We start from the raw sequence: 12,170 nt of genomic DNA on the forward strand, positions 1-12,170 counted from the left end.
GCTCTTAGGATGTGCCCCTGACCAAAGGCAAGCCCGCAAAAGACCCTGTCAGCCAATGGCAGCTCCTCTTGGGTTCCGCTGGGCCAATAGTGTTGGCTCCAATACACTTTGTCCCTCCTCGATGTGTGTCCATTGTAGAGAAGGGAACTGGGACCAAAGGGGTGGGGATAATGGGAGCCCCTTTTATGGCACTGCATCTGAATTGACCCACTCCTGGTCCACCCACCCAGTACACATACTACTCTTGCGGAGGACCCGGGATCAATTCCCAGAACTTGCATCAGGATGTTAACAGCCACCTGTAACTCCAGCTCCAGTCCGATGACTTCTTTTTATCTTTTTATTATTCTTTTGCCTTCATGGGTGCCTGCACTCGTGTGTGTGTGTGTGTGTGTGTGTGTGTGTGTGTGTGTACACACATAAAATAAATCTTAGAGACATGAATTATACTTAAGCACATAATTAATATCAATGTTGGGCAATTTGGGGTATGAAAACCATTCTAAAATTTTCTCTTAGATGAAAATTAGAAAAGTACACACTTTACCAGAGTCAGAGTAGGGAAATGTCTGTCTGGAAGGTTGAAAGTTTATGAGACTGCATTCCCAACCTCACCCAGACTTATGCTGCGTTAAAAAAAAAAAAAAAAAAAAAAGTAAAGGGTCTATCAAAGTCTCCTCGTGAAGAGTCTGCTAGACGCCGCTGAAGGTTTTTAAAGATGGTGTGTTAAGTGTGCTCTCCATGTAGCCCCAAGGGCTTGTTTCCAGAGAAGACTGCTGCCGGCGCTGACTGGGTCCTTTCACTGGACAGAGCACACTCACTCCCCACCAAGGCCCGCCTCACAGTGTCTGGCTCTGAAGAATACGCCCAGGCAACACCTTCCTACATCTGCGGAGAACACAGGATGAAGAGCTAAGGCCCTTGCTGTCTCCTGGCTCTGACGGTTGTGGCATGATCATTCTGCAGGGGCCTGGGAGGCCTAGTTGACCATCTCCCACACACCAGGAGATAATGCTTGGAACAGGAACATGGGCAGCTGTTTGCTATTCGTCTGTTTTACTTTAGCATTGGGAATCTCACTATGATAACCTCCCAGAATTTTTTTGTGTTAGAAAAGACTCAACGGCACAGAAATAATAATAATAATAATAATAATAATAATAATAATAATAATAATAATAATAAACTTTTGATTCATTAATACTTATGAGAAAACTGTAAAGGTAAAATTGAAAACTCAGCTTCTTCCTTGGAGACTCAGGAAACCAATCCAAAGACAGAAAAGCTGGAAATCTCTATGCTTCGGTTTGGGTTTCACAAACCACTGTGGTTTGAGGCACAAGTCTGAGAGCTCAGCATAAAAAGGCCTCTCCTACCCTCTGGTCACAGTCAGGTAACTCCTGAAATTCAGAGCTAGGAGAGCAGGGGATTTTCAGGCATACCGTTAAGACATCCTCTGTCCTTAAGTGGCACGCTCTACTGTTTGGGTCTTGGAGATATAAGGACACACTTTATAGGAACCAGTGAACATTTGACAAGTCCCAGGGTTGAACTTTGGTAACTGAATCTAGCTAAAGAGAGACTTGGTGGTCGATCAATAGGCACGGGGCTCAAGTTTTGCTTTAAAATGGGGAGAGCTATTGCTAAGACGCTTTTTATGGAACTAATCAATCAGAATGAATTTTCAGAAATATTTAAATTGCACCAAGACCATGATACACATATAAGACAAATGTTCAATAGAGCCTGTAGTACATACCAAAAACTCTCTTTACCAAACATCACTGCTGTGGCATGGTTTTGTTTGTTTGTTTGTTTTTAACCTTAGCTACCTAACCACTAACTTTATTTTTCTACCTACCCACTAACTTTATTTTTCACATTAATGCTACACACAGGAAATGTTTGTCCAGCATGCTGAAATAACCAATAACCTATAGAGGACTTAAATAAATTGTATGATGCTGACTTGTGTGTCTGTATGAATGCACGTGCATGCATTCACACTTGTGCTCAGACCATCTGGCTTGACAGCAAGTTCTTTTAGCTGCTGAGTCATCCCATAAGCCCTAAAGCTGGTTTTTAAGCTCTCCACTAACTTGCTGCTAGCTTAAAGAATTGTAAAGACATATGTCCACAGGAAAGAGCTATACCCATGAACACAAAGAGCTTAAACCTCAGGGAAAGAGGCGAGGCTATGGCTCAGAGTCAAGTATGTGCCATGCAGGTTGCAGAGTTAAGGCCCTGTTCACTACACAGGAGTCATGAGATATAGAGGAATTTTAAACCAACAACATGGCTGCTCTGGCAAGGATCACATCCAAAGACCTAGGTCTGTGTGATCCAGCTGGAATGTAGGCATGCCACACACCTTTAATCCCCCTGGCTTAACTACAGACATGCCCTTTAAGGTAAACTTAGTTTGTAGAAGGAAGCAGCCATGCTTGAAAGTGACATCTAATTGAGGGGCAGACAAAGTAATGAATCAGAGAAAGATTTGACAGAACGAGTCAAAGATAGATATACCCAATTCTCACGAGAACGACACAAAAAAGAAAAGCTATTTAAGAGACAAGTGTATATTTGTGTGTGTGTGTGTGTGTGTGTGTGTGTGTGTGAAAGAGAGAGAGAGAGAGAGAGAGAGAGAGAGAGAGAGAGAGAGAGAGAGAGAGGCAGTTTTACTGAGACAGGTTGCAGAGAGAACAAACTAGACATAGGTGAAGACAGAATGAACCAGAGAATGGGAAGGGGCCAGAAAGTTAGGGCATATGACTAAAGTTGAGAGAAGCCGGATTGAATCAGTCAGCTTTGGGCCTTAACAGCTGAGCTGAAACAGCCAGCCAGAGTTCAGAAAGAACATGAAGGGGTGAGCTTATGTATCTGTAAGCCTCCAAGATGACAGTTTCATGTGAGGAATAAAGGCTACATTTAAAACTAGATTCTGAAACTGAGATCTCTCTCATTGGAACAGCATTTCGTGCAAAATAAGAGTCAGTTTAGGAAAAGGAGCACTTCATGTGTTTGTTAAAAGTAAGAATTCCTTTCTAGATTTTCAGATTTGAAGAGCTCTGTGTAAATGTATACTATGCGTTGGACCATATCGGAAGTTTAGCCTCTTGTTTGGCACTCTTTATAAGCAGAGTCACCTACTGAGAAGACCTAAGTTACTGGAGGCTTCGACATCACGGAACAGCAAGACGTCACTCCTTCTATTTCCACATTTTTCTCAAGTCATGAGTATCAATTGAATAGTTTGTCATGTGCTCATACTATGACATACTGCCTCACCTTAGACACAGAAGCAATGGGGCTAATTACTAAAAGACCATGTCTCCAGAACCATGAGGTAAAATGAATGCTTTTTCTTCATGGATAGTTTGTCTTACAGTTTTCTAACAGCAATGGAAAGCTGATAGTTTACTCATCTCAAACCAACAATATACCGTAGTCCGTTTGTCTATCTCTCTTTCTCCTACTAGCCACAAAGTGGGTAATCCAGCATTCATCTGGCATGGGAATTTTTTTAAACCTGCAAGGTCCTAAGGTAGGATGTGGCTCTCTGGGCAGATTCTAAAGGGATTGTGTCACATTGAGCCCCTTGAAGATTTTGGAACGAAGAGCTCTGGAAAGTGCTTCTTATCTTTTGAAGCTCATTGCTGTTGGCTATTTATTGGGCTCTAGTAGATTTGACCATGAAGACATGAGATTACCATAAGCTTCAAGCCACCCATGATGGGTGATTTATTTGTATTTGTAACGGTAAGTCAAGAAGCATTAAGAGGCAGGAGTCTGCAACATCTTGTAGGATTTATGGGACATTCTCTGTGATTAGCTACCTGCAGCACTGGAAAATTAAAATTCAGCTTTCAATTAAAGGTGATTTTCATGGTATATTGGCAGCTATACTAGTAGGAGGAAGTGGTCAGTATTGGGGGGGTGAGGGGGAGACAGCTTATAAGTACTCAGGATTTTGATTCATCTATAATTGTCTGGTTTCATTTCTTTTGATTTGATAAATTACCTTGACCCAATTTAACTTAAAGGAGTGTGGTAGTTTGAATATGCTTGGCCCAGGGAGTGATGCTGTTAGGAGGTGTGGGCTTTGAGGATCCTTTGCTTAGGCTCCACCTAGTGAGGGAGAGACCTTCCTCCTGTTTGCCTTCCGAAGCCAGTCTCTTTCTGGCTGCCTTCCAATCAAGATGTAGAACTCAGCTCCTTCTCCAGCACCATCTGCCTGGATGCTTCCATGCTTCCTGCCATGGTGATGATGGACTGAACCTCGGAAACTCTAAGCCATCCCCAATTAAATGTTGTCCCTTATAAGTGTTGCCGTGGTCATGGTGTCTGTTCACAGCACTTCACATCCTGACAAGAAAGCAAGGTTATTTTAGCTTACACTACTAGGGCACAGTCCATCATTACAGAGAAATCACAGCAGCTGAAGCTGGAAGCAGCTCGTCATAGCGTATTGTCAATCAAGAGCAGAAAGGACGGAATGTATGCGTGCTTAGTGTTCAGCTAGCTTTTCCTGTTCTTATATAGTTCAAGGTCCCTAATCCAAGGAATGGAGGCTTCCACCTTTACACTGGGTCTTCCCACATCAATCAAGGTAATCAAGATGACCCCCACCTCTAGATGTGCCCATAGGCCAACCTGATATAAACGATCTTTCATGGAAATTCTCTTCCAGATGATTCTAGGCTTTATCAAGAGGATCACAGTCCCCGTCAATGAATTTGGCTTTTGTGCAAAGATTGGAAAGCCATTAAAAATCTTCTCATTTACATGTGTGAAGTATATGAAGGCCCAGTTGCCACACAGGTACTCTCCACTGAGTTCCATAGCCTGAGGGATTCCTAGTAATTGTAGGCTCCACCCGTCACAACTTAAGCAGTAAAAAATATGTTCTTATAGAGCTTGGGTGAAACTATTGACTTTTTCCCCAAAGGTAAATTCAACAAATATTTGCTAAACCGTTTTTTAGTCTTAGCCAGGTAAAGGTATTGTGCTTGAAATACCACCAAGACATGGTATCTGTCCCAAGAATTGGGGGAATGCATCTCTTCCATAGACTTGAAACTAAAATGAAGAAAAGGATCTTAGGCTAGGTCTGTGTTTCATATTATTAATGTGCACAGTTATTCTAAGAAATTAGCATGCTGGAAAGTTCAGAAAGTGAGATTGTCATAAAATACAACAATGTAGGGTTCGGTGGTGGTTTGAATATGCTTGGCCCATGGGAAGTGGCACTATTAGGAGGTGTGGCTTTGTTGGAATAGGTGGGGCCTTATTGAAGAAAGTGTGTTACTGTGGGGGGGGGAGAGGGAATGCTCTGAGGTCCCCTATGCTCAGGTTCTGCCCTGTGTGGAAGAGAGCCTCCTCATGGCTGCCTGATAAATAAACAGTCTCCCTCAGGCTGCCTTGATATCAAGATGTAGAACTCCTCTAGAACCATGTCTGTCTGCATGCTGCCATACTTTCTGCCATGATGATGATGGAGTAAACCTCTAAAATTCTAAGCCAGCCTCAATTAAATATTTCCTTTATAAAAGTTGCATTGGTCATGGAGTCTCTTCATGGAAATAAAACCCCAATTAAAACAGGCTCTATAAATAATATGTGAGTTAACACATGTCTAAAAAAGATTCCTAACTGGCATAGTAAAAGCCAAGAATTGGTTGCAACAGACTCAGGTTAATGGCCAGCCTCTGTGATCATCCTGGCACTGATTTTGGGCAGGATTTCAATCCCCTTTTAACATCAAGAGCTAGATAATTAAAGAGCATTAAGACGCGTACTCAATAAAAGATCAAATTGTGTATTTCCAATTTTGACTTAATTCTTTAACTTTTAGCTGGTACCTGCTTCCATTTTCTTCCAAGCATGTGTAGTTCATTTATCAGCCATAGACTTGCATGACATTCATATGTACATAGAACTAGGGTTTCTCTGGACCTGTGTTTTCAGGGTTCCACTAGTGCATGAAACCCTGAACTTTTTCCCATTCCTTCCAGCCAGTAAGTTGATGGCCTTTTGGGAGTGACATTTTGGTGGCATGAAAGTGTTGCCAAGTGTGCCTAATGCTGACCTCAGGATACAGGGACATAAAAGCAGGATACTCACTCTCCCATTCACTTTTCAACTGTCACCTTCTCTCGATAATTGGCATACATTTTTCCATGACCAGAGCAAGTAGGTTTTTTCTTTTTCTTTGCATTTTTTTTTGCTGGATTTATAGTTAGTATTTTTAAAAGGACCAGCTGCATTAAAGCCAACTTCTTTTTAAAAGCATAATTATCCCTTTCTGCTCTCCAAACCCTCCCTTGTACTCTCCACCCATTGCTCTTTCAAACTTATGTCTTCTTTTTCATTAATTGTTATATATAAATGTATATACATATACATACACATATGCACATACGTTTAAGGGCTGACAATTTGGTCTTGGTATTGGATAATCAACAGGTGTGCTTTTCTCTGGAGAAGCCTATTTCTTCTGCTTTCAATATTCCTTAGCTGTCTGTAATTCTTTGTGTAGGATTATGACCTCATGAGCTTTTCCCTGTACATGTTAGCATGGCTGTTGGTGTCCTGTTCAGGTCATGTTTTGATAGCAATATTAATGAGACTTGATAGATATAGTTCCTCTGATATTTCTAGGAAACACAGTCTCCTGGCAAGCTTTCTGTTCCTCTGGCTCTTACACTCTCTCTGCCTCCTCTTCCAATATAATCCCCGAGGCTTAGGTGCAGGAGTTGGGTTGTAGATATTTCATCTCAGATTTCTGAGACTGGGCTCCAATCTTTGTATTTTGATGGGTTTGTAGTTTTCTGCAATGGTCTCCATCCATTGCACAGAGGAGTTTCCTTGATGAGAGGAGAGAGCTATATTTATCTGCAAACTTCATGCACTAATATTTTTACTTATGTGTACCTACCACGTGCATTCGGGTACCCACAGATGCCAGAAAAGGTGTCATAGTTATAGGCCATTGTGAGCTGACGAATATAGAAAGTGAACCAAGTTACCCTAGAAAAGCAACAAGTGCTCTTAGCCATACATCAACTCATTGATCTGCCTCCCAGCATCTGGTCACAGTGTCATTCACTGTATGTACTCACAGGGCTTCCAACCCCACTCCTCTCCTCTCCCATTCACCATCTCGCCTCCCATTGCCCTCATGGACTGATATTGGCTGGCAATCCCAGAAGACACAGAGAGTCACATACGTGGTGGCAGGAGAGGACCAACTCCAGCAAGCTGGCCAGTGATATGTCTTAGTGGGTAAAGGAACCAGACAGCAAGGGTTCTGATTTGCGTTCAATCCTTCAGACCCACATGGTGGTCTGGAAGAGCCAACACTCAAGAATTGTCCTCTGACTTCTACATATGTGCTGTGGCATGACATTTCCACACAGACACATACACGTACATATAATAAACATATAAAGAAAAACATGTGGCTTTTGTTACAGTCATCTCTTATCAACATGATCAGTGACAGTCTTACATGATCAGTGACAGTCTTACATGATCAGTGACAGTCTTACATGATCAGTGACAGTCTTACATGATCAGTGACAGTCTTATTTGCCACAAGTCAGAGTCTGTCCATGAGAAAAGGTAAGACACATAAATAAAACAATAATTTTTTTTAAAAGACCTCAATAGACCATACAGAAACTCTACTATGAAATGAGTAAGTATGGTTCACTCTCACATCTATCTATATTTACTCTGGACAGTTAAACCAGGGAAGAGAAAAGCAGAAAAAGACAAATAAAGATGAAGTAGAGAGGGAGAAAGGGAGGGAGAGAGAGGGCTAAGTAGAGGGAGGGGAACACAAACATGCCTGATCAAACGCAGCAATAAAGCCTCGTGTTTCGGTTATAAAGGTGGAGCGTAGTCTTTTGGGATAGATAGAGTCTCTGGAAAGAAGGGGACGGAGCCTCCAATGGTCCATTCTTCCCCACCTTTGCCTCTGCAGTGCAGGGAGAGGCACATCCTTCCTGTCTCCTCAGTCTGCGACTATTGGTGATGGATGCATGGATTACATACTGGTCTCTGCTCTGTCCTGTAGTGGCCCAGGCACTGAAGGCACTAGAATAACATGAAGTAAATGTTTGTCCCAACCCCTCCCCCCAAGCTTCTTGGGGCGGTGCTGCGGAGAAGACAAGGCCTTGCTATATAAGGCTGACCTTGAACTCACAGTCCTCTCAGGCCAGCCTCCTGAGGGTTGGAATTCATAAGCATTCCCCGCAACAGTCTTTTCTGCATTTTTGAGGGTGTATCAGTTGCAAAATGCTCGGTGATGCTCTTTTTAACAATTTTTTTTCTTACCGGTACCTTTTGCCAACTCCGTATCTCTTCAGTTAGTGCTGACCTGGTGAAAAGTCACAAGCAGTAGAATGAGAAAGTTTGGGGCTTCTCATGGCTGGAAAGCTGACCTCCCAGGACACTGTCCTCTGCTAAATACATTAATATCATTCTCAGGGGTTTGCCACTGTGATGAAACTTGGAAAAATATTTCATGGGGATTATTGTATCAACTGGGTCCAATCGGGCCTGGGCTCCTTTTTTGATAAGGTAAAATGGAGAGATGACTGTGCAACAGCTTTCAAACAGCAATAAGCCATGTATCTGAATAAAATGTTAACATTGCTGGCAAGCAGAGATTATAGCCGTGTAAATTTTATCTTTAGAAACAGTCCCAATAGTGTAGCTTTTAAAACATTGAGTTCTACTTGCAATTATTGCCTAGGACTTGAAAATTCAGTTTCTTTCCCTGGAGTAGTTTAACTATCAGAATGGTTCCTTCCTTTATCTGCCCATCCCAAATTACACAGTTGCCTTAATCCTTTCAAAATTAGTGGATTTCCACCATGGGATTTAGCCAGAGGATATTTTCCAGTTCTGCTGATACCAACACTTAAAGTGATTATGTATAATCTATTTTCATTCCACTATTTCATCTTAGAAAATACTGTTTTCCCAATTTCTCTCTCTTCAGTAGAAAAGAGATCAAGACTGGGTGAGCTATTGGCAGTTGGCTCTGTGCCATTTGCTGGGGGGTTGGGGGGCTGGGGGGGGTAGCTTTCAGAATTGCTGCTGAGGTCTTTTTTTTTTCTTCCAAAATCCTATACCCTTGCCAAAGTTGGTTACAAGACAGGGAAGGGCAGGGGTTAGGTGATTCTAAGAAATTTGGGATAACTAGGGATATTTGGAGATACAGTCAAGGGTGTTTGTAGTAATATGACTTCTCTGAACACCTCTGTTTGTGGCAATAGTCAAGGAAAGAAATGGGCAGTGACATTTTGTTCTCCCTAAATTTTTTCAGTGGCATTAGGTGATGAAACTCGGCTCAGTTAGAGTGTATGGTTAGATGTTAAGTTCTATTCACAAAAGGAAATGCTGCACAATAGTGTCTACAAGACCTTAGCAAAGCTGGGCCATTCACTGTGTTTAGGTTCCAACTTCCTTCACCTCAGATTCCTTGCTTGATGTTATGCAAGGGCTACAGGATGCACATTTTGTTGGGTATAAAATAATTTAGATATGATACTGAGTGGCTGTTTCTAAGAATAAGTTATGTTTCTAAATGCTGCAACAGAATTTCTGAGACTGGATGATTTACAATAAACATACATGTATTGACGCACAGTTCTGGAGATGGCAAAGTTCAAAAGCAAAGTGGCTGCCTTTAGCAAGAGTTTCTCTGGTGTGTGTGTGTGCCTGGCTGGCTGGCTGGTTATGCATATGTATGTGTGTTTGTGGTAGTATATCTGATGGATGTGCACCTACATGGGGGGTGGGGCATATCTGATACATGTGCACCTACATGGGGTGTGCATCTGTGAGTATACAGGTGGAGGCCAGAAAAGGATGCTGACTCTGTCACTCTCTGTCTTATACCCTTGAGATATTATTTATCTACTGTCCACTCACAGTGAAGAGACATTGTCGAAATCATTAAGATATGAGAAAGGCAAAGCCTGGAAATTGGGGCAAATTTGATATTTGATTCTTATTATTAACAGTTGTGTTTACCTGACATTTTTGGATATCCAATAATTTTATTGATGCTCAGATGTTGCAAATTTAACTTTGTTGAGTGGTTGGTTTGTTGTAGTCCTTTAAGTAGAATTAAGTATTTCCTGGCAGGTACTTAATGTTTTTCTCGAATTAATTTGATTCTTTGGACGATCATGTCTTTTTGTTCTTGCTAAAGCTCAGTTTTAAAAGATCATCAAGAAATGAAAACGATGAAGGAATTATCAGAAGGGATGCTAAGCAGCTCTGTTAAATCTTTTGTGCTTATTGAAATAAATAAAACCATAAACATAATGAAGAAGGAAATGAAGGAAAGACAGAACGGCTTTTAAGTAATGGAAATCCAATACCTGAAATGAAAGTGGCAGAGCTGGTTTGAGAGGGGATTACACACTGGAAACAGAAGGAGGAGCAATCCCGAGGTCACAGGGCCACGGATAACCTAGCTCGAAAGAGAAAGCACTCATGAAAACCGAGCCAGCACCCACAAGCTGTGGAACAGCATTAAATCGGCAAACATGTGCAGACCTGGGATCCCAGGACAGGGAGCCAGAGCAAAAACTTTATTATGGGAAACATTAGCCAGAAATTTGTCCAATTTGACAAAAAAAAAAAAAAAACCAAAAACAAACAAATAAACTTAAATCTACAGATCTGAAAGGCTCAGTGAATTCTAAAGATAAGAAATATTAAAAACAAAAAAAGAAGCAAAGCAAATCTCTGATGTCATCCACATTGTCTGGTTCGGTGTGCAGACAGTTTGGTAGCTGTCACTCCATTCTAACAGCAAGCAGGAAGGAGTAAAAGAGCCAGGGGACCAGGACGTCTCATAGGACATAGTGCCTTCCACGTGGAACAGGGAAGCTGCACTCATGAAATCTCAACAGTGTGGCCACCTAAACAAGACCTGAAATGGGCAACCCCAGGCAACAAGGCAACACGGATTCAAGAAATCTCACAGAGTCCTACACTTAGATGAAGAGCTATAGGCAAGTAATGGCTGCTAAAAAAAAGCAAGAATCAGTTCTTTTTAAGGATAAACCTACTGATAGGTTATCTAATCCCCAGGGCTCACTCCTAAATGCATACGCACTTGAGTGATACCAAATGTACTCAGCAGGGTATACACACACACACACACACACACACACACACACAAAGAATGAATATGAGATGAAGTGGTTGTGGTTGAAGGGAGGAGATGAAGTGGGGAATTACATAAATATAGTATTCATATGTGAAGTTCTCAAAAAAAAAAACTTTTAAAAGAAAAAGATGGAAAATCCAAAAATAAAACGAACAAAACAAAACCTCTAGTGTCTCTTAGATCTACCAGATGTGTAAGGTCAAGGGCTAAACAAAGCAGAGACAGGTAGATAGAGAGAGTTGCCAATCCTCGAGCAGAAACCAACCAGCAGAAGTCTCTACAGGACCCAGCCCCAGGGGAAAACCTGAACTGCATATGACCAGAAGCCGGAAGTTCAGTGTTGCTGAGCCTGAGAACTGATGACTTCAGAGACTATCAGTCAGTCTTAAAGCCAGTCACTCCCAAAGAGTGAGCCACAGGTGTACTTTTGTTAAGTTTTATCTTTGGGAAACATACCTGGTTTTCACAGTGAATATTCAATAAATAAATAAATAAATATCCCCACATGCTTCTGGGAAAGATGAAGCAGCTAAAGCATTCAGTTCTTACTAAAAATGCCTTTGGGAGAAACAGTTTGGGTAGAGGCCAACCTACTGGGGTTCTATCAGAGACTAACACCTAGGGCAACTTATATCAGTCACACTCTGCAACCTGAACAAAAAAACACCTGAAAAGCCGTGTGAGATGCAAACCCCAAAGCGCCGAGAAGCCATGACAGCTCCTCCTGTCTCCTCACAGACTGTCAGTGTCACCCAGGCGCGCTTGCCTGAGTGTCTGGCAGGGCACAGCATATCTGGCTTGCAATAACTGCACACAAAGCAGACAAGAAGTAAAACTCAAAGGGCAGTTTGAAGAGACAGAGTGAGAACCAAAAGTTAGATCTGCAAGGATGCTGGGTTATCAGACTGGGGCTTTAAAACAAGCGTGAGTTCTGATGCAAGGAATCCGCAACATGGAAGGCCATATGGTCAGT

The sequence above is a fragment of the Mus pahari genome, chromosome 15, assembly GCF_900095145.1.
Source record: "Mus pahari chromosome 15, PAHARI_EIJ_v1.1, whole genome shotgun sequence".
In the NCBI taxonomy this organism is placed as follows: Eukaryota; Metazoa; Chordata; class Mammalia; order Rodentia; family Muridae; genus Mus; species Mus pahari.